Source organism: Marmota monax, unplaced genomic scaffold (assembly GCF_021218885.2).
Source record: "Marmota monax isolate L192 unplaced genomic scaffold, Marmota_monax_Labrador192_F-V1.1 WCK01_AAM20220418_F8-fsc00060, whole genome shotgun sequence".
NCBI lineage: Eukaryota > Metazoa > Chordata > Mammalia > Rodentia > Sciuridae > Marmota > Marmota monax.
The window spans coordinates 10,144,310-10,170,910 of record NW_026692826.1 but is presented as its reverse complement, the minus strand read 5'-3'; positions in this window follow the sequence as shown (position 1 = coordinate 10,170,910).

Here is a 26,601-nt window from a genome sequence, read left to right as displayed (position 1 = left end):
TTGTTCTCTTAGTATTGAGTTTTGGGAGTTCACTTATTCTGAGTGCAAGTGTCCAGCTGGATAATGATTTGCAGTTATTCTCTCCCTGTCTGTGGTCTCTGTTTCTCTTTCTCTCTCTCTTTACTTTAGTCAGCAGTGTTTGTTACGGAGCAGAAAGTTTCAGTTTTGATGACATCTGCCTTATTAAGCTGTCTCCCAGGAATCGTGCTTTTGATGGGCTGTGTAGGAAGGGTCCATCCAGCCCAGGGCCCCAGAGGTCCCTTCTAAGAGTGCCATGGCTTTAGCTGTGGCTCAGTCTGAAGCTGTGAAACTGACCCTGCTCACACTTACAGACATACCAGGACGCAGCCGGGCTCCTGGCCGTGGGTATGGGGTGCATGTGCAGACCGGCCCTGGCAGTGTGGCCAAGCGTGGGCCCCACTCTGGCCGCTCTGACTTCGGGCCCCGGGGCAGAGGCGTGGGGTCTGATGAGCAGGGACAGCGGCCTCAGAGTGCAGCTGCAGGTTTCTCTGGGCCCTCCCTGAGCACAGGGCAACCCGCAGTGCCCAGGAGGATCCCCCACGTCCATGTGACAGCGGCTGCCCAGGGCTCAGCTCACGATGAGGGCCAAACCCGATCCTAGGACATTCCTTGCAGGGACCTCTGTTTAGTCATTCATGCCAAAGTGACTGGATTGGGAATGAAATGTGGCTCTCATCTCTAAGTTGAGCCGGATGGACCCCCTTTGTAAGCTTCTTCCTCAAGGCCCCTCTGCAGTGACGCTGTAGGCCAGTTGCCATGCGAGGGCCATGGCAGTGGTGACCATTCGGACACCAGGGAGGACGGCCATGTGAAAGGCCATCACTGCCTCAGGCTGTCACCTCAAACATGAGCTCCTGACAGGCAACACGCCGCAGGCTGACCCTGGGCGGGGGGCGTGGCCCTGGCCTCACAGAAGTGCGCAGTGCACAGGGACCATTGCCCTCCTGGCCTGGACCTGGATGCCCCAGGTGGTGAAGGAGAGACAGCTGCTCTGTGTCAGAGACACAGCCTCCTCCAGCCGTCAGCCAACCAGCATTCCAGGAACGCAACGGGCGGGAGCCCTGCTGCACGCAGACACCTCTGAGGCTCCCTCTGAGTTCCCAGTGCAGCCTGGGGCCTGGGGACCTGGGGGGCACCGAGCCCACCACCTACGTCTCGGAAGCTTTATAAATGAAGGTACTAGCTGTGGGGATGTGAGGCCAAGCCGCAGTCCTCCCTACGAGGAAGCCAGCCTGGCCTCGGAGGCCGGCTGCTGGTCAGTCGTGGGCATGCCCCTCGGGGTCAAGGCCTCCCTGTGTGTCCTCCCGGCTGCCCTCAGCCCTGCTCTGTGCTGAAGCCATCAGACTTGGCGCCCCCACAGCCAGGTTCCTGGCTGCTCTGAAGTGCTTCCCCAGCCTTTCAGAGACAAGGGAAGTGAGCCTGTGGATAGCGGGCAGGCGCAGGACTAGCCCCCGCGTCCACCGCTCCACGCCAGCCCACGCCAGCCCACGCCAGCCCACGGGGCTCTTCCTAGAGAGGCCCCGCTGCTCACCTTCCTAATCTCTCTGCCTTTTATGATTCTTCCGCTAGCACAGATCTTAAAACTATGAAGGGATTTAAGTTTATTGCTCTATGAAACAGAAAAAACTCAAAATGATTAAGACAAAAAATAATCATTAATCTTCCTCTTCATATTATGAAAGAAACGAGACATTATAAGAAATTTTGAAAGAAATCTAACCAATTCCCAATTGGTACCTAGCAGAATGAGCCATACGGCTGGGGTCTGTGCACTTTAGACCCTCGGTAACCACATTTTTCTTTTACAGTTTGCCTGACATTAACTTAGAGGACGGTTTTGATGGTCCGCAGTCCTCTGCCATTTCTGTTATATAAAGCATTTCAGCAAGTGATACGCACTGATTTCCTCACGTCCTTACTCAGGCATTTTCCGTTGTCATTAAGAGTGCCATCAATATCTGTCCTCATCAGACCTTCTGTGGGGTCCCTGGGGAGGTCTCAGGGTGAAGAACGTGAGCACTCATGGAGTGGTGTGGCTGGAAGTGGACAGGAGGACGTCTAGGTAGGACCCCGTGCCTCATCCTCAAGGAGAGGTCTGTTCACATGGGAAGCACACGTGTCTCCCCTCCCGTGATGCTTGGTGAGGGCGCTCTGCCTTCCAGTGCCCGGTGAGGCCAGGAGGCCAGCCGATGGCCCCTTCCCCAAGGTAGCTGCTGCTCTGCCTAGTGACCGCCACAGGCATGGACACACCTGCGCTAGGTGAGGTGGAAGCCAGGGTCCCCTCAGCAGGCTGGGCACAGGTTGGCAGAGGCCAGGCCTTGGCTTGAAGCTAAGACGGGTTTCGCAGAGGCTCCCTGTGAGCCTTTACTCCTCACTCACCAGTTTGTTCAGAGCAGGTTGGGGCCTGGCTTCCACGCCCCTTCAGTCCATCAGCAAGAGTCCTCCACTGGGTGCCCTCCTCCGCAGTCACACCTGCAAAGGCAGAAGGGGGGACACACAGGAGCATGGGTGTGCTGGGCCCCTGTGGTCTGCAGGAGCACCGTGAGACGGCCGGAAGTCGAGCCACCCAACCCTCCAAGTTCAGGAACAGAAAGAAAGCGGAGGGAGACCTTCTTGCATTCAGAGGGCAGGAGGAAGCCTCAAGGTCAGGACCAGCTCCTTGGAATCTCCTCTTGGCCAGGCTTGGAGCCAAGGTGCCCTGAGGTTCCATCCCAGCTGGGTCCAGGAGCGGGAGCAGGTTGGTCTGTGCACCCCGAGGGAACCGCCATCATGGCTGGATAAAGTCTCCCCAGGTGCGTTTGGCGGCTCCTGGGTGTGGGCAGATGAGCCCCTGCACTGCGGTGGTCTCCTGTACAGGGCCGAGAACACTCGACTCTCCCTGGGGTTCTGCCAGAGCTTTGGAGGAGGGGGCCTCCTGGGTGTGGGAGCCTCAGCAGGACCCTGGTGACCTGGTGCTCAGGAAAATGACCACACGTGGTGGTAAAGCCAGCAAGGGCCATCCCATGACCCTTCACGGCAATAGCAGAAAGCTGAGTCCCCTGTACCCACCCCTGGAGGAGGCTTTAAGGTGCCTTCCTGTCTCTGTTCCGATGACAAAAGGAATCACAGGAAGTCGTCGGTGGTGACAGCCCGTTCTTCCCAGACAAAGGAAGAAGTGGAGGTCCAGACACAGGGGCTCCTTCCCACTTCCACCAGCTCCCCGGGTGCCATCCCGAGCTCCCAGTGGTGGGCCCTCTTGGTGGTGCTTTGGGAAGAACGGGTACACTTTCCCTTAAATAAGGGCCAGAGCTGAAGGTGACACCTGTGTCCCCAGTGCCACCCACAGCACCAGCCAACACAGAGGCAAACACAGGACCCAGGACTCTGGAAGGAGAGGACGGCAGTGTCCACTGAGCTGATTTCAAGGCTCACAAAGGCACTTGGCAGAGGTGCGCCCAGAGGGAATTCTGCTCCTAGTCCTGCTGTGTGTCTGCAGCGGGAACTTCTGTGTGGAGCGCAGTGACCGACCTTAGGATCCGCAGTGCTTCAGAAGGAAGCCTGGGGGCAGGCGGAGCTGGGTGGAGCCGGTGGGTAGGGTGAGCAGCCGCTGACAGCCAGCACTTTGCCTCTGGTTGGTATAGACACCCACCCCCCGCCCCCGCTGGGCCATGGGCCTTAAGGGTTCTCAGGAGGTGAGGTGCGCAGAAACCGGGCAGTCAGCTCTGCCAGCGGGTGTCGGGCTGTGGGCGGTCTGGGGGCTCCGGCCCCTCTGCTGGAGCAGCGTAGGGAGCCCGGGATGCCGCCTGGCGACCTTGCCCGGCTCCTCCTTGCCAGGCCCCGTGGCCCTCCTCTGTGGAGCATGAAGGTCCCTGCCTTGGCACAGGCTGTGAGATGCCAACCGTGTGTCCAGAGGCCAGAGGCACCAAGGGCCACAGGACAGAGCTGGAGTGGCCTGGGCCGCATTCCTGCCGCAGGGCTGCCGTGGGCTGGGCAGGCGTGGGCACTTGCAGTTCCCGAGTGGTGCAGGGACTTGGCAAGCCCTCAAGGACACCTAAAGAACACTCAGTGCAGGCCACCTGGGGACACTGGGTGTCCTTGAGGGTTGGCCACTGGGGGTGGTGCAGGCAGCAGCCCTGGCTTTGGGGCAGGTGTGGGCCCTGGCTCTGCATAGAGGCCCATTCTCTCCATGCCCCTGCCTTCCTGGTCTGCTCTGGTGCATTGGGAGGAAGGAGCACACCTGGGCAGAGGGGAGATGCTCGGGGGCCGTTCTCTGTGAGTGTGGACCTCAGTGGACACCGCCAGCAAAGAGCTAAGGTCACCCTCCGCCCCTGTGTGTCATAGGGACAGCTTCTCACGTGGGGTTGGCCATCAGAACTCATGGTGCAGAGGGTTCCAACTGAGCGTGCGATGGTTCAGCCCCGGGGGAGGCCACGTCCAGATTGGAGGTGAACTACCTCCATTCATCCTCAGAGTCCTAAATAGTCCTCTTTGGGGGACTTTTTTTGGCTCCGCCCACGTGACCCAGCCAATCGGCCTCAAGAGCAGGAGGATTGTGGGAGGTGGAGAGGCTTGTGGGAAGCCGGTGGTGGCAGTTGGGCTCTGAGGGTTTTTCCTGAGGAGCTGTGTGGTGTGGTGTGTGTGGTTCTAAAAATAAAGTTCGTTTCTTTTGACAAGTGGCTCCTGATTGTGCCCAGCCAGACTGCGGCATTTAGAAAAATGGACTCCCTTTTCTTTTGTGTAACAGATGATATCAGATGTAAAGATCCATTGATTTTGGTTGGAAGTACGGCACTTAGGACTCCACAACACGCTGTTATTATCTAGAGACCCCAGGGGTGGAGGGTGTGCCCAACCTACACCGAGGTGTGCCCTGCTCTGCCACGGGCGGGTTTTCTTGGCACCCTGGGCACAGGGCCTCTGGGTCCCACCCTGGACGCCACGTCCCAGGACTGTGCTCCCCACGCTGGGTGCCCTGGGCTCCCTCCGACGTCCCACCCGCTCAGCCGTCCCTTGGCCCTCGGCTCTGCCACTGGGCACTCCCCCTGCCTCTGTCCCCATGAGAAGGATGGTGTGTGCCTGCGCGGGTCCCCTCCCCTGCCACCCATCCTCAGGAAGTTTTCGCGATATTTTTCACTTTAACTGTGAGATTAATGTGGAACTATGGACCTAATTACAACCCCCCTCTTTTGATGAGCACCCTATCGACAGAGGTTTGAAGGCAGAGAAAATATGGATTCTGTAGCAAGATGTATGACCAAAGAACTTTGGGAAGTGAAGATTCTCACATGAAGGGGTTGTTAAGGTGATTGCCTTTAAAATATAATCTGTATTGGGAATTAATGACATAATATGTAATTTGGAGCAACTAGTTAATTTGATAGAATCACTTTGTCAGAATTTCTGGGAGAATAATGCTTTAAATCTTTTTAAATGATCACAACACTTTAAAATATCTGAGAAGCATCCAGCTGTGTGAAGATTGCTCTGAGAAATTAGGCGCACCCCTCTTCTCCCCATTCCCCAGGTGCACGCGCGGGCACGCACCCTGGTCCTGCCCCCTGCGGAGACTTGAGTGGCCCAACGACACCCGTGCGGGCAGTCCTGAGGGCCAGGTGGACCTCCGGCCGTTGTCCCTGCCTTAGACAGACGGGGGTGGGCTGTCCCCAGTGGATCTCTACTTCTGTCCATCTCACTCCCGGTGTGGCTGGATGCCCTCACGAGGGCTGGCCCCTGCACCAGGCCATCGCCATCGAGCTACCGTTTCTTTCCACCACCAACTGGGGCAGTCGGTCACTCGTCATTTAATGGAAAGAGGTGGCTCCTGCGAGGGGCCTGGAGCTGATACCAGCTGGGATGGACACCCATGGCCTGCGCCGGGGGCCGGGCTGGAACAGAGGTGCCATCCTGGGCAGGCAGCCAGGCCCCTGGCGGGTGACTCGGAGGCAGCCTTCCCTGGAGGCTCTTCAGACGAGAGCAGCCGGTCCTCGTCCCTGCACAGGGCAGGTGGACTGGCCTCATCCCCTGCTGCTGTTTCCTGTTCCTGAGGCTCCTGGGTCTCAGCTGCCTCCTGAGCCTCCGCCTTTGGCCCATGAGTGCCTCACGGGTGGGTGGAACGCTCTGCAGGGTCGCAGCCGGGGCTTAAGGCGGGAAGGCGGGGCTCCTGGGCGCTCACTGGCTGACCGGCTGGCTCTGAGCCTGGGGTGGCTTGGACCGGGCCCCCTGCTCCACTCCTTGGCCTCCTCCCAGGCCTCGGCCTCTGTCCCCTGCTTCCGAGGAGAGAGGCACCTTATCCACAGATGACTCACGCTCATCACCACGAAAGCCACAGCTCGTGGACACACAGTGACGGCGAAGAAGAAAGCGTGGCTCCCAAATCTGAGCCCCGGACTGTCCCTGTGTCTGCCTTGCGGGATGCGCCTCAGTGGCTCCTCAGAGCTAGGTGTCTGGCGACTCGGGCATGCTGTCGGGGACAGGCTGTGTCTCGGGGGTGGGTGAGCATGCAGACCCAGGACGGGGCTACCTGGACACAATGACCAGATCCCAGTGACCCCCAAGGCCCAAGTCCCTCTCAGTCTGCCAGGCTGCAAGTCCACAGCCTGGTGTAGAGAGTCCTGCAGACACCCTCCTCAACACCTGCTGGTCAGGAGGAGGCCACTGGCCGTGGGCAGGGGCATTCTGGAGGGGACGGGCACTATAGCAAGTGTGGTTCTGCTGTGCCTTCACAATGGCTGTGAGGGAATATGAAATCTTTGCCAACCTCCTTGGTACTGAAAGGTACAGGCATCAGGAGAAATCATCTCTGGACTCAGAAAAGTAGTGGAGACCCTAAATGACCACAGCCTAAAGAAACTGGAGGTCTGCTTCTCTCCCAGGAGAAGCTGGAGATAAACAGCCCAAGGCTGGTGTGGGAGGCCCACCATGTCCCAGGCTCTTTCCTTTCTGTCCTGCCTTCCTTAGCACCTGCTTGCTTTCCATCATCAGATTTGCCTCAGGGTCACAACACAGCTGCTGACTTCTAGCTATCATTCTCATTTTACAAGAAGGAATATGTAGAAAAAGGCAAAAGAGGCACAAACCCATAGACTACTTCCTTCCCAGCACACTACACTCAGTGACTGCAAGTTACTTTTTATTGGAAGTTCCTAGGTGCAGGTTCCTAAGAGAGGCTGAAAATAAATTATTGGACTGAGCACTACCCCTTTAAATGGAATCAGGAAAGAAAAGGGAAATGAAAAATGGCTTCGTCTCTGCCCACACTGGTAATTGGCCCCTGCCCATCTCCACTGTCCACACTGGGGAGCTGGCCCCTGCCCAGCAGTCAGTGTACCCTAGACCCGAATAGTTCCTTGTCGATGGCAGTGACTTTGATTTGTAGATGGGCTCCAGGTGGGTGGACGCCTCTAACCCATCCAGGTGACCCCCAGGTGCAGGCACGTGGTAGTGACCAGGGGCAGACACAGGCCGACCTGTAGGGACCCACCAGGTCCCCTGGGCACTGGGAGTGGCGGCAGGGCCAGGGGGCCTGGGAGGGTGTGTCCAGGGTGCAGAGTGGGGTGCTTGCAGGGGTGTCTGTGTGGGGGCTGCGGAAGCCCAGGGACTGGGCCAGCCCCTGCATGGGGACTGGTGCTGTGGAGCTGCCCTGTTGGCAGGGGGCGTGTCAGGCCTGCCCAGGTGGGGGCAGAGAGCTGTGTTCCAGTGGCGTTGCCCTAGTGCCCGTGTGTGCGGCTCCCCTGCCTCAGCTGAGCAAGCCTGGCCTTCCTTCCTGCTGGCCTCGCCCTCAGGAAGTGTCCTGCGCGGAACCCTGTGGTCTCCCCGCGGTCTCGTAAAACCTTAAAGGCCCGGGAGGGAGCCGCACAGAGGTCCTGGCGAGCCGGGGCCTGCACGGGCCCAGCCGGGCTTGGCGCCCTGGGGACAGGGCCTGCAGAGCCGGCTCCCACTCACGGGGACAGCAGCGGACACACAGTGACGGCGAAAAAGAAAGTGTGCCTCCTGCCCTTCTGCCCTTCTGCTGCCGCAGAGAGGCCCTGGGGCTGCCCGGTCCCCACGCTCCTGACGCCCCTGACTCTGCACCTTCCTGGCCCTGGCTAGGAGAGGCCCCGCAGGGGCCGTGTTCGCGCCCCTCTCCCACCCTTGTGGTCTTCACAAATTTCCAGAACATTCCCGTGTCTTTCTGAAGTGTTATCCTGCCTCGTACTTGAAACAATGACAAAAAGTAAAAAAAACTAACCCTTGTCCTTGTTTGGTTTATTGCTGCTAGGTTTCACCAGCGCTCAGCAGCCAACAGCACGACCGCTGATCTTAACAGTTAGATTTACAGTCTTAAACAGTTTCTATGATGCCCAGCGACATCAACGTGACAAGTCTACTGTTAAAATAACTATTTAAACACTACGTGTACAGTTGGAAACATTTTTTGTCACTGCTAAATTGACTCATTTCAACTGCCATTTATTGTCAAAAACATTTTTTTAAAAAAATTACAGTGAGAACATGGCAGTTTCTGTGACTTTGAAATAGTGATTCAAACTGTTTGGATCAAATAGAAATATTGCATTTCAAACTGTTCCTGTTAAAAAGTGGGGAAGTCAGGTGTTACAGCTACCGTGAAGGCCGAGAAGCTGATTTAGAGCAGAGGAGCCCTCACTGCCCGTGGCGGGGCACCCAGACGCAGGGGCCTCCGCCAGGGCTCCCCACAGCTCGGCCTTGGCTGCAAGGATCTGCTGGGAAGGCCAAGCCCCTCATTTTCCTTGCCAATATGCAGAGTTACTTAAGAGGGGAAAGGTAATCATTGTGAATGAACATCGAACCCTCTGTATCACTTAAAATGTTCACGTCAGGTCACAGTGGCCATACCTGCTTCTATTCAGGAAGCGAGCACTTTGAAGCAATCTTTAAAAAGCTAGTTTTTAAATGTGCTCCAAGAAAAGTTCAGGACAATAGGATATAACACTTACACACCCAGAGCCACACACAGCTACATACATAGTCACACACACACACACACACAGCTATACAGACACACACACATAGACACAGCCACAACACAGTCACACAGACACAGTTATACAGATGCACACACAATCAGACACACACAGGCACACATAGGCACACACAGGTGCACACAGAGGAATACACAACCACACACAGCCTCACACAGCCTCACACAGCCACACACAGCCACACACAGCCTCACACAGCCACACACAGCCTCACACAGCCACACACAGCCTCACACGGCCACACACAGCCCTATAGACAGGCTCCTGCTCTGCATCCTGTGGCACCATGTCATCCGTGTGCGCTTGAGCAGATTTGACCAAGCTTCTTCTCTATAGAAAGCTCTTAAAACCTTGAATGCTGAACAGTGCTTTCCAGTCCTTTTCCCACTGTCGGTCAGCTCTCTGATTCTGTAAGCCTGCATTTGTGAAATCTTAACAACAGGAAATCACACCACTGAACGTTATCCTCAGCCAATGTGCACTTCATCGTCAACAAGTGTCCTTTACTTTAGCACTGAGACGAGGAGCCTAGTGCCCCCCACCAAAGCGCCTTAGGATCCCAGGGGGAGGCGACAGTGAAGCCCCAGCTGGACCTGGGCTTCTGCTGTGTTTGGAGAGAGCTGGTCAGGGCTGGACTCAAATGGACCTCATGTGGCTCTGTGACCCCTTTGTTCCACTCTCCACGCTGTGCAGATAGTGGAGTGGGCCGGCAGGTGACTACTCGGGGATCTGCACTTTTTCTCCTTCCTGCAGCAGAGGTCCTCAGCTCGGTTCCCGGCAGTGGTGGCTTCAGGGTCACCCCAGATGTCACCGTTCTGCTAAGGTCCTTCCTGGGCACTCAGTTCATGGCAGGTGCCACCAGGGCCATGTGGGAAGGCGTGGCAGGGGAGGGTACCCAGGATGTTCCTGCAGGCAGCGTGACACACTGGTGCAGCCTAAGGGACAAACACCTCTCAGGGGAAATGAGCTCCGAGGGCAGGGAGCAAGAGGTCCCTCCCTCCCTTCTTTCTCCCTCCCTCCCTCCCTCCATCTTTCCCTCCCTCCCTTCCTCCCTCCCTCCCTTCTTTCTCCCTCCCTCCCTCCCTCCCTTCTTTCTCCCTTCCTTCCTCTCCCTCCCTCCCTCCCTCCCTCCCTCCATCTTTCCCTCCCTCCCTCCCTTCTTTCTCCCTTCCTTTCTCTCCCTCCCTCCCTCCCTCCATCTCTCCCTCCCTCCCTTCTTTCTCCCTTCCTTCCTCTCCCTCCCTCCCTCCCTCCATCTCTCCCTCCCTCCCTTCTTTCTCCATCTCTCCCTCCCTCCCTTCTTTCTCCCTTCCTTCCTCTCCCTCCCTCCCTCCCTCCCTCTCTCCCTCCCTCCCTTCTTTCTCCCTTCCTTTCTCTCCCTCTCTCCCTCCATCTCTCCCTCCCTCCCTTCTTTCTCCCTTCCTTTTTCTCCCTCCCTCCCTCCATCCCTCACTCCCTTCCTTTCTTTCTTGGCAATAGAAAGTGCAGGCACCATCTGTGGCGGTGGCAGGGTCTTGGTGAAGACCGTGGCAGTCACCTGAGTCACTGTTTTTAGAGTGAGTTGCCAGGAAGGACCAACAGAGCTCCCTGGGAATCCTGACAATGGTCCTCATCATGGCTCCAGGGTTCTGGCACAAAGAAAGCAGCTGCCACAGTTTGACTGGGGTGTCGTAGTGCAGGGCAGACTGGACACTGTCCCTGCCCCTGTGGCTGCTCCCCCACACATGTGGACAGACACTTCTCTGGGTGCCCTTCCAGGCCGCCCACTCTAGCTCTGCTGCGCCCACCGGCTCTCCACCTTTCCTTCTCCTTCCCTGGCTGGGTGGGACCTCCTCCTCTTCCAGGCCCCGGCCGAGGAGTGGCTCACCAGGGCAGGACTGGCCGTGCTCATGCCAGGCACAGAGCTCCGCAGGAGGTGCTGACACAGTAGCTGGGGACGTGGGTCACCTGAGGCGCAGCTGCAGAGGAGTGGCACGGTCCAGAGAAGGGGTTGGCAGGACGCAGGAGGACGTTCTCGCAGTCTGCTCCTTCTCCTGGTCACATAGGAGTCATGACGCAGGCCAGGTCATGTCCCTGCTCTCCCCGCGTCCAGTGCCCTAACAGAGCAATCAGTCCAGTGGGTGTCCTCACTCTGGGGCCACGTTCCGCCCTCTCACAGACAGGCGAGACCCCCAGACCCCCACCTGTGCTGCCCTGACTGCCCTGCGTGGCACACGCGCCCTCTGGGCTTGGGCCTGACCCAGGTGTCCAGGTGCTGCCACCCGCTCACTGTGTAACATCTACAAACGCCAACTCATTTGTTGGTTTTGAAAAAGTGTCTGATCATTATAAACTTTTAAATGCAAGCTAAAACAAAGCAACTCGCCAAGTGTGTCAATCTGCCCACCTGTTCAAATTATCCCACAGCGAGGCTGCACCCGCCCGGCTCCCTCCACTTCCTGTGCTATTGTTCCTGTCTCACAATAGATGCAAGTTAATAAAACCCAATTAAAGGCCAGGGGAGGCAGCTTGTAATGGTTCAGATGGAATATCTGCTCGTGAATAATTAGCACAAAGAACACAAATTCCGAAAGGGATTTCAGGCCGAGTTCTGTGCTGTGCCTCATGAGCTTCCTCGGGCCCTCTGTGCCATGGGCCTCGCCCTGCTCTGCTGCGCTTGGTAAACACAGTGTGGAGTAACTGTCCACAAGGCATCTGGGAAGATTTAGATGGAAATACTGGCTCACGGGGCTCCAGCTTCTCACCAGGAGCCAGTGAGTGAGCGGCTGTGAGCAGGAGGTGGACCCCTTCTCTTCCAAGGCCTTCGGCACTCTCCGCCAAACACCCAGCTGGTGGGAAGCCAATTAATCCAAAGAACTGAGTTGGCTTGATGTGTATCCTGGTCCACACTGTGGTTAGAACAGGCACTGGAGTCTGGACCTGGCACACCCTCCTGTGGGAAATGCCTTCCCCGACCCCGCAGACCTGATGGACAACAGGAAGCACTCAGGAGGAGGGGGCCTAAGAGCTGAAACCCCTGGTGGGGCCGCTCCACCCACTTCTGCTCGAGGCAGGCACCTGGTGAGGAGCTGCCTCTACCCCACTTGGGCCTCTGCTGCCCTCGGGCAGGACAGAACCATGCTTCCCACACGCTGGACTCATTCAGCTCCGGGCTCCAGATAGCTCTCAACTAGAAGCCTCGATGTTGTCAACGTGGGCGCTGAACATCCAGGGTGATGCTGGGGGTCCTCTGGGAGCCTGGGGCAGGAAGGCCTCCCTGGGTGAGAGGCCTTGCCCTTCTCCCCTGCCAGGCTTGGAGGGAGGGCTGCGGACACCACCTGGGATCCTGCGAGCCCCAGAGCCAGCTGCAGGTGTAGACACAGAAAGCCCGGGCCTGGCTCAGTCCCAGGCCAGGGACCTGGGGTTCAGGGGAGCAAAGGCAGAAAGCCCAGTGCTCAGGCAGGACAGGGCCTCCCCTTGGCCACCTGTGCCTACTCAGATGAGGCCGTTGGCCCCGGGAAGGTGATGGACTTCAGAGTCCCCAGAAACTCCCAGAGATGGTGTTTGATCTGGCAGCTGTGGCCGCAGGAGATGCGCAATCACCTTCCCAGCACCCTAGGCAGAAGGGCGCGTCTCTCAGCCCACCGCCCCGCCCTCTACACAGGCAGGCTCCCCTGAACTCCACCCCTGCACGCTGGGGCACAGGCGGGCACGACGGCCGTGTCTGCGGGAGCCCCTGCAGGCTGGCCTGCAGCCCCTCTCCAAGGCTCACCCCTGGGGTGTCCGCGCTTTCTTGGCTCCCCTGGTCACCCCTGCAGTAGCCAGAACAGCGCTCCAGCTCCAACACTGCGGCCTGGCTGTGCACAGGCCTCTCAGGTGGAGGCCTCAGAGCCTGCACGGAGGCTCAGGTGCAGCAGGTCTGACCACACCACCCTCCTGCACGTTCCTTGGGGCCTCCACGTCGGACTCCATGCATCTAAGTGTTCATTGCTGATGCTGGGGGTCAGTACACAGCCGGCTCAGAACTAGCCACTGGGTGCGTGGTGGCAGCGTTTGCCTCGGGGTGAGATGGTCAGATGAGAAGTTAGAGGGGAAAACTGGCCATAGTCCCCACCCACTCCTATTTTAGTTTTAAACCACTTTTTTTTTTTTTTGACTGTTGAGGATGAAACCCAGGGCCTCATATGTAGGCAGGCACTCTGCCTCTGAGCTACTCCCCCATCTCTTATTTTGAGACAGGGCCTCACTAAGTTGTTGAGGTTTGCCTCAAAGTTGTGATCCTCTTGTCTCAGCCTCCCTGGTGGCTGGGATGACAGGCGCGGCCACTGGTTAAATCACTTCTTTTTGAAAACTCATCTCTGCCTTTGGGAAACAGTTTGAGAACAGTGAATGTGGAAGATAAGTGGATTTGACCAACCCTCGCTTTGCATATAAACCCCAACACTTACAAAGAGGCTTCTCTCACCGAGGGAGCCGGCCCTGGAAAGGCAGTGTGCAGACGCACAGGCGTCCGCATGGCCTCCGGCAGGCCCAGTGCACAGCCGGTGGGTGCTCAGAGGCCTTCCTTTAGGCTCTGATCAAAGGCGGAGCTTGATATGATGCTCATATGGAAGTCTCTGCACAGAATGGTCTGAGTAACCGAGGTGGAACTCTATAAAATCAGGTCCTAGAAGGCAGAGGGGGTGCTCACCGCCACTCAGGGGCGGCGAGGTTGATGGAAATCTAACCACAGCTGGTTGGACAGGTCTGCTCCCCAGCCTGGCTGGGATCAGGCTGCTGGAGTCAGAGGGCGGCGGGGAGGTGCGCTGGCATCCAGGAGCCTGCCTCGCCCCCGCTCCCCTGTTTCCACGCTGCCTGGGTGGTTTTTTGTCTGCAGTGGACAGTTCTCAGCAGATGCTGACCGTGTTTGCACATCCACGCCAGGTGCCACACAACTCATGCGCTATGGAGCTCCCACTGTTAAGGAGTGCGACTTGGTGACCCCAAGTCACCTCACCTAAGGCCAGCACATCCCAGCAGCCCAGAAACCTGGTGCCCCAGCAGCATGCCTGCTTCTCCTGGCTGGGCTCGGCAGCCCGCGGGCCCTCCTGTTCCTGTGTGTGTGTGTGTGTGTGTGTGTGTGTTTAGGATCTTACAGGCTCGCAGAGGGGCGGTTCCGCTTCCCGCTTCTGACCTGGATACCTCCTACTTCTCTTCCTGGCCTTAGGCCCAGGGGAGCCTCCTGCACCAGGTGGAGCCGAGTGGTGGCAGCTGGCAGCCTGGTCGTGTTTTCTGAGGGGCTCCAGTCCCATCTGCACCATGGGGCGGGGATTAGGTCTGGGCCTCTGTAGAAGCCCTGTCCCTCCTGCTTCCGCTTGAGCAGTGCTTTGTCAGGAGCTGCAGGTCTCTTCAGAGCATGGTGCCTCCAGCGTCTCGAGCCTTGCTCTGTGCCGAGCTGCACTGCAATGCCCCACGGCAGTGTGGACGTCCCTGTGTTCTTGGTGCCCTCTGGACTGCTGCTCCTGGGCGGGCTGAGGATGCTGTGGCCACACTGGTCACTGCAGCCTCCCCTGATGCCCAGTTTTGGCCCTGCTCAAGCACAGCAGGCAGAAGGGTGCATTCAGCCACCAGCGGAGGCTAGTTTCTGGGAGGCACGTAGACTTCTTGCTGAGGCCCTGGGCTCTTCTTATCTCCATGGTGATTCCTTACCGACGTGACGTGCGCGTGTGCAGGATAGCTCATGGACAGAGACGATGACAACCAGCATTGACCAGAGACTGACGGTGGCCCCCTCTGTACCCAGGACACCAGGGCTGGTGGGTTGTCATTATCAGCAATCCCATTTTACAACCCCGGGACCCAACCTAGAACTTGAACTTGAACTTCACGACTGCTTGACTTCAGAGCCCAGCTGGTGCCCAGGCCCAGGTTCCAGCCCTCACATTTTCCTACTCAAACCGGGTGCCTCTCATCTTGAAATTGACTGATGACTCGCACTCTGTGGGTTTTGAATGTTAATTGCTCGCAGTTAATTAAAAATTCCTGGTCAGCCACAGACTGTGATTTAAAAGCACATTTTTCTTATTGCACAAGATGGAATTGAAATGAAATGTGATTTTTACAAAGATTTATGGAAATGTTTAATTTGTTAAAGAAATCAGACATCTTAAGGGCATGGTTTTAACGCTGGTCTGACTCCCACGAGGACACACAGGACATCGGGGTTTCCAGGAGTGCACAGGAGGAAGTGTTTGGAGGACAGGTGGCAGAGATGATGGTAGATGACACAGGGAGGGGCAGGGACCACCAGGACCCTCGTCCTACAAGTTCCTAGAGGCTCTGCCTCTTCCTCTCTCACCCTCTGGCTTTACCTCCAGTGGTGATGCTTCTCCTTGGCTGGCCCTGGCCCATCCTTGGCCTGTCACTCAGGTTAAAGGTGACACGAAGTGACACAAAGACTGAAGGGCGGGAGTGGATCCCACTCAAGCCCTAGTGCAGCTGGGGACCAAGGAAACGGACACGTGGGGGCCGCAGAGACCACACAGGCGCCGTGGCTGGAGCGGCAGGTGTGGGGAAGTGAGAAGAACACTCTAGACGGTCCACTCGGCCTTCTTCCCCACTGTCAGGAACCGCAGCACCCGGGCCTTGGACCCCACAGGGTGCCTCCTCTCCCTGGGGCAGCACCGGCCCCTCAAGGTGCTTCCTTGGAGTACAGAGGACTCCTCGCTCATCCTCACACGGGGAGTCCTGCACCTCCGCAGGGCGAGCACGCCACACGGGGCCTCGGCCAGGCCTTTCTGCCCTCCTCGGGACGGCCATCAGACACGAGCTGGAGGGCAGCTTCTCGGGGCCTGGCGGGAGCAGAGTGCGGAGAAGAGACGCTGACAGAAGAGGGTGTCCCACCTGCTCATCGGGTTTTAGATCCCTTTCAGAGTCCACCTGCCCGTCTGTCCCTCGATGGTCAGTTCTCCCACCAGACCCTGTCAAGAAGCAAGTAGAGGAGCTGGCGTACAAGTAGGCGTTGGTGGAGCAGATTTTACAATGGCAGCCAGTGCTTAGGATCCAGGGTCCCCGAGCCTTGCCCTGGCCTTGCACCTTGTGGGACCCCTGGGGATGGCTCCACAGAGCCAGGACTCTGTAGCTGTGGTGTCAGGGCAGCACCCCTCACAAGCAACCCCTCGAGCGTGAGGGGTTCTGGCACAACAGGCTGGCTCTGCAGTTAGGGTCTGAGGCCTCCCCCGGGCTGGTGGAGAAGGAAGGACTGTCCACCATGTGTCTCTGCTCTCCCTGTCCTTGTTCAGAGCGGGATCCAGAGAGAGAGGGGCGGCTGTCTGTGCCCATGCACAGGCCCACGTACGCCTCCCTCCTTCATGTCAGGAGTGAAGTCTTGGGGGGATGCAGAAGCTGAGGTCAGGGACTGCCTCTCAGCAGGAGCCACCACAGGGTCTCTTGCCTTAGGGGTGCGCCCTCTCGTGTGTGGCCTGGCCTGCATCCTCCAACAGTAACAGCACTTGGTGGCTCCCATCTGGGCTGGGGTCGGCAGTGGCCCTGAATTCACAGCCTGCCTGCTTCTGCTCCGTAGCTCGTAATAAACTGGTGGCCTGGCGGCCTCTCTCTTAAACGGGCCAGGAAGGCAGGTGAGCTTAACAACCCAGGCAATCAACTGTAAACTGCCGAACCCAATCAGGCAGGGTGCAGAGTGGCCCTTTAAATTGAGTGTGAAACTGGGAGATGGCTCTGGCCCACTTGGGATCACTTCCTTCCCCAAGTGGGGCCATAACAGCAGGTGGGTTCCGAGGACTGGGCGCCGTCAGACCCAGAGCCTGGACCCGTGTCTCCGGCCTGAGGACTGGCCATCTGGCCACAGGCGTGCGCCATGTCCAGACACCAGGCTTATGTACTTGTAAATCTACGCAGTGTCTCTCTCAGGTCTGATTTTAATTTGGGTAATATTCCTGTTAATAATAACATCTAATTACAACATCCATTAAAAGTTAGTGACATTAATTTAACAGGGAGGAAATCTAATAGAGTTCTTAGAGTGATATTGGCATTTTTCCATTAAATTAATGCTACAAACTTTTAACAGGATGTCTTAAATAGGCATCGTTAGTGTTGGGAATATCAAACAAATCACATTCAGGCCTGTGATACGAGGAGGGAGCCTGTTTATGAATCCAGAAAAAGTGTCTGTCGGTCTCTTTCATCCCCTTAAAGCTACCAGCAGGAAGCATGTGGGGCTCGGCAGAGGCTGCACAATGGGGCCTTCTGGAAGCTTCTGTGGGGAACAGCATGCTCCTCAGCCCTGCTCATTTCCTCGAACCTGCGCAGATAGAAGGACGGGGCGGGGCGCGTTGCACCCGTGTTCTGAACTTCCTCTCTGAAACCCGTTGTTTCCCCTGAGTTTGGTCCTCACCTGAGGAAGTGAGGTCACTGGGGAGGGGGCAAGTTCTTCTGGGCCCTGTAGTGTCCTCTGCCTGCTTGGACACTGTGGGCCTAGGGTCACTGAAAAGTGGTTGTGTTTGGGCAGGTATCAAGGGCAGGAGGGGCCAGCCCTCCGACCCCGAAATCGCTGGGTGCTGGGAGTCAGCACCTTCTCTCAGGAGCGGGAAACCTCGGTGCCTGGTCAGTGTCAGAGAGTGAGAGCTGGAATTTAAATGCCCCCGTTGCCGGTGTGAGAAAACTGAGTCTGTTTGGCATTTACACAACCCGGAGAATGGTGACCAAGACGGTTCCACTCGACTGTCCCATAAAAGCCGACACTGTTCAGCTACTCAGGCTTCTTCAGGGGCAGGATCAGAGATGGTGGCCATGGAGATGAGCCTGGACACTTGGGAGAGGGCAGCAGCCTTGGCCGGCTTCCTGGAGGCCTGTGTACCATGTGTCTCGGCTCCCTGTCCTTGTTCAGAGAGGGATCCAGACAGAGAGGGGCAGCTGTCTGTGCCCATGCACGGGCCCCTGGACGTCTCCCTCCTCATGTCAAGGAGTGAAGTCTTGGGGGATGCAGGAGCTGAGGTCAGGCACATTCAGTTCCTAAGATGAGAGGCTGAGCCACGGGGGTTGTGGGGCACGAAGCTTGGACACACTGAGTTCTGATGTCAATTAAAACATTGTTGTGGCTGGATAATCTTGAGTAAGTAATTTAATGCTTGGAGCCACAGTTTCCCCATTCTTAAGGTGGAAATGAGTGCACTTAGCAGCCTTTTGGGGAACAAAGATCTATTATGCAAAGTACAGTGGGATCCCCTGATTGACCTAAGATTCAGAAAAAAGAAATCAAAACACACTGGCTCTGAGTCAAGGCAGAATCCGTGGGGCTCATGGTCACCTGCAGCCCGGGGAGCAGCGTCCACTCTGCAGGGTGCCCTGGGAAGGTTAGGAGGTGGAGAGACCAGACGTCAACAAAAGCAAAGTGCTCTGTGGAGTTGACATGCACACGCCTGTCCACCCAGTTGGGCTGAGCACTGGCCACATGGTTTCGTGCTCACCCTGGGCATCTGGAGCTTGGGTTGACCAGTGACCATGGGTCCTGACGACTGCTGAGGTGAGTTTCTGTGGAAACCCTTGCACAGGGCACGTGAACAGTCCTTAGGGGTTTCCGGTTTGTATTTAATCTGGGTATCAGGTCAGCCTGTGGAGCAGAAAGTCACAGTGGACCCGGGGTGACTGGGAAGGTGGGAGGGGGCCGGGGGGACTGTGAGCCAGTGGCCCTGGTAGACCTGAAACTAGGGCCTCCTCCATCGTCCACAAAACCACAACACTGTGCTCCACTTCCCTGTAGGACTTCCAGTGAAGGCTCCGTGGCCCTGGCCCTTGTGTCTCTCTGGTGGCAACTTCATGGGGACGTCACTCATGTCTGGGGAGTTGTGAGAACTGGGTGTCTTGACCACATCCAGCTCCACCTGCTTTCGTGTGGGAATCCCGGATCCTTTCTAGACCCATGCACTTGCCTGCATTCAGGATCAGATCTCACGGACCGCTCCGTGCGCACTGCCTGAGGGCACCTGCTTACCGGCAGCCCTGGGATATCTGTAGGGAGGCCCTTCTGCAGGGGAACCACACACATCTGCCCACACGTGTCCAGAATAGGGTGGCCTGGGCGCCAGCATGGACGTCATCCGAGTGGGTGCATTTGGGGTGCAGAGGCCACGTCTGCCCCCCCGGCTGTGTGACTTCGTTGTAGCCACTTGTGCTCAGCTGCAAGGTGCAGCCGAGACATCGTCCTCCCGGAGCTGGTGTGAGGTTTAGAAATAATGCTAAAGCCCTCAGCTCCTGCGTCCTGCAGAATGCTGGATGAACACATGTGGCCAGGATTTGATGTTTTCAAACATCAGCGTAAGAGAGAAATGGATCAAATGAGTTTTTAAAGGTTTTTCTGCATCTATGATTTACTGAAGAGTCTATATGTCTATAACTGCAACAGAAAAGACTTGTGGTAGCTCCTTGGCTATTCATATCAGAGCTGTCTCTAGAGATTGAACGGATATAGGACAGACATACTATAAAAGTGCTGTTTGAAGTTAGTATGTTACAAACAGCTTCACGTTTAAATGCTCTGGAATGAAAATGGAGATGGGAGAAGGGGCCTCTGTTTCAGAGGCGCACACTGCAGCCAGGGGAGAGGGTTCCAGGCAGACAGCACATGGGCTCCGCAGAAGAAGCCCCCTTTGGTGCAGAGGATGATGCTCATGAAATGATCCCAGACCCAGATGAACCTCCCAAGAGCAGGCAGCTCAGGGCACAGTCACTGAGTCTGGACTTGAGAGGGTGTTTCCCAGCTGTGTTAGGACATGAGTGTGGACAGGGCAGGTACAGAAAGCTTCCGTCTCCACCGGCATCAGAGGACACCAGTGCTTCTTGTCACACCCAGGTGTGCACTGAAACTTCCAGAGTCTCCTGAGGGCTTGCCCGCTCCTGCCTTCCAGGGGGCCTGCTCTATCAAGGCAGGACCGCTGCCCATCATGCTGTGCTGCGGTGCTATGCAGGAGGCTTCGGGCTGACCTCGGGATGCCTTGCTGTCAGAAGGACACACTCTGCTGTGGGGTGCCTGTGCCAGGTGGGGCGTTTTTGCTCTGTCCTCTGGAAGACGCACCTGTGGGCACCTCGCTGCCAGGCATCGCCGTGGTCTGTGCACCTGTGGGGCCTCCCTCAGGAGGGCCGTGACGCCTGCTCACAGGAGCACAGTGGCTCATTCTCTCACATGCACTACAGCGGCCTTCCCATCGGGGCGGGCTGTGACCACTAGGCCCAGGAGGCTCTGCACCACGTGGCGCGACGTGGCTCTGCGACCCCAGGAGCATCCCACTAGGGATTCGGGCGGACTCTGCTCTCTGCAGCCAGGAGAACGCAGTGACCTGCACGGAGGACTCCACGGGCCGGTGGAGCTGGACACTGCCTGCCGCCTTCCTGCTGCCTCTCAGATCTTGTCATCCCCGTGGGGACACTGCTGCCAAGCATCTGAACGGCCACACCCACACCTGAGGTGCAGCTCCTGGGCACACGAACGGTGTGTCCTCTGTACCCTCTGCCTCTATGAGGTCAGAGGGCACGAATCGGGGAAATAAGTGGCACAGAGACACATCACCTCCGGGGTGCCGTGGGATTAGTGCCCTGAGTTACTAGCAAAAGACGGAAAAGACTCATGTTCTCAGTTTGCCCCAGCCTTGAGCAGTGTCCAGCCCAGGGGGAAGGAGTGTGCCTGCGTGTGTGTGTGTGTGTCTCTCGGGGGAGGAGGCACACCATGAGATGCACAGGGGGTCAGCGGAACGCCCCTCTCCTTCTTGATGTCCAGATGGTCATCAGGGGAGGGTGGCCGATCAAGGCCAGGGTCTGGGAAAAATTAAGGACCCCCAACACCACTCAGTTGGCAGCACTCACACACAGCTGTCATTTAACTTGACTGGCGGGTGCCCGGCCCTGCGTCTGAACACTGGCCATTAGCAGAGCGGCAGCAGCAGGTCCCACCCAGGTGTACCTATAAGATGGCGACTTCGGGTTAGCCGTGATCTGCTCGGCTTACTCCTCCATCTTGGAAAAGCTCATTAGACAATTAAATGTCCTTGTACTTGGTACATGTCCTCGGGTTGGTCAGTGGAGGCCTCGGGTTTGGTGACGTCCCTGGCCTGGCCGTGGTGCAGAGGCAGCAGACAGGGGACCTGCTGGGTAGCTGTGCCTGTGCCTCTGGTGGGCTTCCTAGGCCACGGTGGGGCTTGTGCCAGGGGAACGGGCTGCATGTCTCTCGTTCACTTGGAAAGCAGCCATGGGCAGTCCTGGGTCCCCTCAGTTGTCTGGCTTTCAGAGCAGCTGAGCCAGAAGCTGGAAGAGCTCCTCTAAAAGTAAGAGGGTCCTCCCAGGAGACCTGCCGAGTTACAGCACCTGTCAGATGTGCTCCAGCTCGGGGGCCGGAGTCCAGCTCGGGGGCCAGTGTCTGAAGAAGCCACGAGGCATCCAGTGCAAAGGGCAGTCCATGGAGAACGTGCCTCCTTGCAGTCACCTGCGTAAGGCAGGCGCCACCCAGAGCTCCCGGGGAAGCCAAAGGCACAGAGACGTGCTTTGGAGACTCTCTGGGGAGGGCCCAGAGGGAACATGGAAGGGCGTTTTTAGTCAGAGATCACAAAACACCACGTTTAAATTGGTCTCACTCAGGCTTCTCCCAGTTTAACTTTCTCTGAAACGTGTACCAGGGGTGAGTTATCCCCCAACTATACTCTGGTCATCGTAGCTGGCTTTTCATGCCCACCACCGCGAATGGCAGCAACGTGGTAAGTAAAAGATGACTCCGTGAGTGGCCACGGCAGTGTCGTGAGCCACTGGGGCATCCACACGACTTGGTCTCCGTGCGTCTAGATCTTCTCCGGGGCGTATCTGACTGTACCCCATGAGGAACTGCTTCCCACAGATAAAAGACGTGGATGAAGTACATCCCTATCTACATCAAGACTCAGGAAAGAATAGCAGCCCCTCAGAATGGGATGTCTTTGGGATGTAAATGGCATGTTTTGTTGAACCGGGATGACTCAGGCCATCAGTTCGACATAAAACAAAAATTAGCATGACGCGTAGACAAACACAAATATCTGTGTATCTTATTGTGCAATCAGGTGCGGGCAGCGCTGGGGTGCTGTTCTGCCTGTCTGTTTCCAATTAAAAGACACCAAAGGAAACCATCGTGCTTAACATTCAAGGAAAGCCCTCCGTGGAGTCCCCAGCCAGCCTCCTCTAGAGCAGCGGACCTCCCTCCGAATGGCTGCACCAGGGCTCTGGCCTCAGGACCTAGGACTCCAGCTCTCTTGACAGGTCAAGTGTTCACAGAGCCCCACGGTCAAGGTCCCTCCACCTTCCGGGACCTTGTGCACATCTGGTTTCTCTCAGGCTTGGGACTCTCGTTAGTGAAGGTTTGCCAAGAGTAGACCCTGGCCTCGTAGGAGGTGACTTAATAAGGCTGGTTTTACACTTTCTCTCTGTTTCATTGAAAGCTTGACACTTGTGTGATGGCTATTAAAATGGCTCTCACTCCTTTGCCTTTGGGAGCGTGTGGTTGGCCGTCCTCTGAGCAGTGGTCTTTGCCAGGTCTCTTAGAGCTCACTGGTGTGAGGGGTGAGGGAGACAGTCCTCCGAGAGCCCCCCAAAATCAATCACGATTAGCACAGGGACTCGCTTTCTGCATATAAAGGCCCTTGAGGGGAGGTCAGTGGGATGTGAGCTGGACAAGGTTCAGAGAGACCCCAGTCCTTCCTGATGGGGTCTCTGCATGGGACCGGGGGCTGAGCTCAACAGGACCAGCACCAGATCTTCTTGGAGGTCAGGTCCCCGGGCTTTGGCAGAGGGTGGCTGGAGTGAAGTCCTTTTGGAGCCCTGTGGGTACAGTCGGCTCTGCACCGTGTGGCTCCTCAGCCATCGTGGAGAAGGGAGTCTGCAGGCGGGCAGGCCGCGGCCCACTCCTGCAGGCGTCCGGTGTTCACCCCCGGCCGATGGCTCCTGAGAGCAGGGAACATTCAATGCAATTGTTTAGTTTCTCCTGGGGCCTAGAACTCAGAGTGTAGAGTGGACAGTCCACAAGCAGCTGCTTGGAGTCCTGCGTTGGCATGAAATCTCGGTAAAGTGAGAGGACAGCAGAGGCCAGGGCCACCCAGAGGGGTCACAAAGACACTTTCAGAGAAGCGTGCAAGTATGTGAGACGGAGGGAGCCTGGGATGGGCACCTGGTGTCATGTGGCTCGAGCAGACGACACAAGGTGGAGGGACAGTCAGGGGAGGCTAATTCAAGGCAAAGGGAGCTCAGGAAAGTCAAATGGTCCCTGTGGAGGACCATGGGTGCAGGGCCACGGGGTCCTGTTCTCTTTGTACCTTTGGTAAAGACAGATTTAAGAGTGGACTCTTCAGGGCCCTGGAGCTGTGGCGCAGGAACCCATGAATGGGTGTCATGCTCTCTCTCAGAGCCTGGCATGGAGAGGAGCGCGGCCAGGGCAGGGCCCGGGACTTGAAGAGACTTTCCAGAATCCAGCCCGGCTCCTTCTGCACTCAGTGCTCTTCAGGAGGTGATGGACCCCATCGTGGCAGGGCCACTGAGTGCCAAGAGTCAGAAAGACAGCAGGGACCCTAGCATGGCCTTTCTCCAGTGGAAGGACCCTGGGCAGCAAGGGGAATGTCCCCTGACCTACACAGGCCAGAGGAACAAACGTCTCTCATTCTGTGATCCAAGCTTTCCCTGCAACCACGGGCCTTGTTGGGGGGACAGGCGGAACACCTCGGGGAGCCCAAGCCCCAGGGGAGGCTGGCCTCCTCAGACCAGGGAGGGGCTCGCAGGTGCCCTTCCAGCCCAGGCCCAGCAGGTGGAGGCCTGAATGTCTACCTTGGACATGGGTAGCAAGAAGGTCCTGCCCGGGAACGTGTGTGTGCCTGGGGTGCCCGTGTGTGCCTGTGGGCGACTGCCCTCCTTGCCCTATTGGGCGACAGGCCTGGCAGATGGCCATGTCCAGCACTGATGCAGGGCTCCTGTCTGGGGAGTGTGAGGAAGGGCTGATGTGTGGCCCACTGGCCGGCCATGTCCAGGTGTGCATCCACCTTAGCAGAGATGTGCTGGGGTCCCCGGTGCCAGGAGGGAGGGCAGCCTGAGCCCATCATGGTGGTGATAAGGCTTGTGCTTGAAGAGCCCTGCTGCTGTGTGACACAGGCCCGGGGAGGGTGGTGACAGGGCTGAGTGAGCATTTTCAGGCTGTCCAAGTGCACCTGTGTCACAAAGCATGGTAGGTAGTCACGGCAGAGGAAGTGAAGGGTCAGCCCGCGACAGACACAGGCCCAAGAGGGGGGCTGTCCCAGGATGAGCATCACTGGGCCACTGCAGTCCAGCAGGGACAGCAGAGGTGGACCCTACTGCCCTGTGGCCACTGCGAGGGGAGGACTCTGTGAGCTGCCCTTGGACACATGGCTGTGTTTGTCCACTCACCATGCACGTGAGCTGGCCCACAGCCAGGGTCAGCCGGATCAGCGGGGGGCACAGACCTGGCCAGTGTGAGGGTGTGGGCTGCGGCAGCTGCGCCTGAGGCAGCTCTGCAATGGCCTTGGGTGCCCAGGTGGTGGTGGAAGGCCCTGCCCTCCTCCTGCTTGGGCTCGAGGACCTGGGCTGTGGACCACGATCCTGGATCAGCCCCTCTCCTGTGTGCTCCTGCACTGCCCTGCCAGGCGGGTGTGCGCTGGGTGTGCCCACATCTGGCATCACGGCCTCATTCATTGCACCCCTAGTCACTCAGGAAGTGGGCTGTCTCGCAGCCAGGACGTCAGTGCCTGCTGGTTGCCGGGCCCAGGAGGGGCTGGGCGCTGATGTTTCTAGCAGAGACTGGTGAGGGGTGCTGGAGACCCCTCAGCAAGGGTTCCGAGGCTGCCAGGCCCAGGGCTGAGCTCCGCCTGCCTCAGGAGTCCCCCGTGGATCGTGCTGGCCAAGCTCGGCACTTCTGATCATTTCCATCAGGCCCTTTCCCCTTTGTGGGGACTGAGGGAGTTCCATGGCAGGGGGTTGTAGGTTAGCAGGTAACAGCTCTTCCCTGGTCTCGCTTCCTTTTCTTAAACATGTGCAGGGAAATACAAGTCTGACCCTTCTTTACACTTGAGGTTCTGATGTGACCTGACCTGTAGCTGATAACTGCCCTTAAGGACCAGGCTGCCCCAGCTGTCCGCTCAGAACTGGGGCTCCCACAATGTACCTTTAATTATCAGGGTGACGGGGACAAAGCACACATACAGGGGAGGCTGTGTGGCCAAACCTAGACCTGGCAGGAGAGAGGCAGGGACCTCTGACTCATGCATGGATACTGGGCTGGGATTATGCCATGGACACTGGGCTGGGATAATGCCATGGACACTGGGCTGGGATTATGCCATGGACACTGGGCTGGGATTATGCCATGGACACTGGGCTGGGATTATGCCATGGACACTGGGCTGGGATTATGCCGTGGACACTGGCTGGGATTATGCCATGGACACTGGGCTGGGATAATGCCATGGACACTGTGCTGGGATCATGCCATGGACACTGTGCTGGGATTATGCCATGGACACTGTGCTGGGATCATGCCATGGACACTGGCTGGGATTATGCCATGGACACTGAGCTGGGATCATGCCATGGACACTGTGCTGGGATTATGCCATGGACACTGTCCTGGGATTATGCCATGGACACTGTGCTGGGATTATGCCGTGGACACTGTGCTGGGATTATGCCATGGACACTGGGCTGGGATCATGCCATGGACACTGTGCTGGGATTATGCCATGGACACTGTGCTGGGATCATGCCATGGACACTGGGCTGGGATTATGCCATGGACACTGGGCTGGGATTATGCCGTGGACACTGGCTGGGATTATGCCATGGACACTGGGCTGGGATAATGCCATGGACACTGTGCTGGGATCATGCCATGGACACTGTGCTGGGATTATGCCATGGACACTGTGCTGGGATCATGCCATGGACACTGGCTGGGATTATGCCATGGACACTGGGCTGGGATCATGCCATGGACACTGTGCTGGGATTATGCCATGGACACTGAGCTGGGATCATGCCATGGACACTGGGCTGGGATAATGCCATGGACACTGTGCTGGGATCATGCCATGGACACTGGGCTGGGATAATGCCATGGACACTGTGCTGGGATTATGCCATGGACACTGGGCTGGGATCATGCCATGGACACTGTGCTGGGATTATGCCATGGACACTGAGCTGGGATCATGCCATGGACACTGGGCTGGGATAATGCCATGGACACTGTGCTGGGATCATGCCATGGACACTGGGCTGGGATAATGCCATGGACACTGTGCTGGGATCATGCCATGGACACTGGCTGGGATCATGCCATGGACACTGGGCTGGGATTATGCCATGGACACTGGGCTGGGATCATGCCATGGACACTGGCTGGGATCATGCCATGGACACTGGCTGGGAATTCAAGGAAAGAGCATTTTGGGATCTGTCAAGAGCCCACTCCAGTGCTGTTCTTGACTTTGGAAAAAAAAATAAGTCTTCTTAATATTCCACTCCCTCAAAGGTCCCCATTTTTGTACTCCTCCCAAGGTCGAGCTTTCTGCCTTCGGCAGGTGGCAGACCACAATGGTCACCTCCTCCAGCT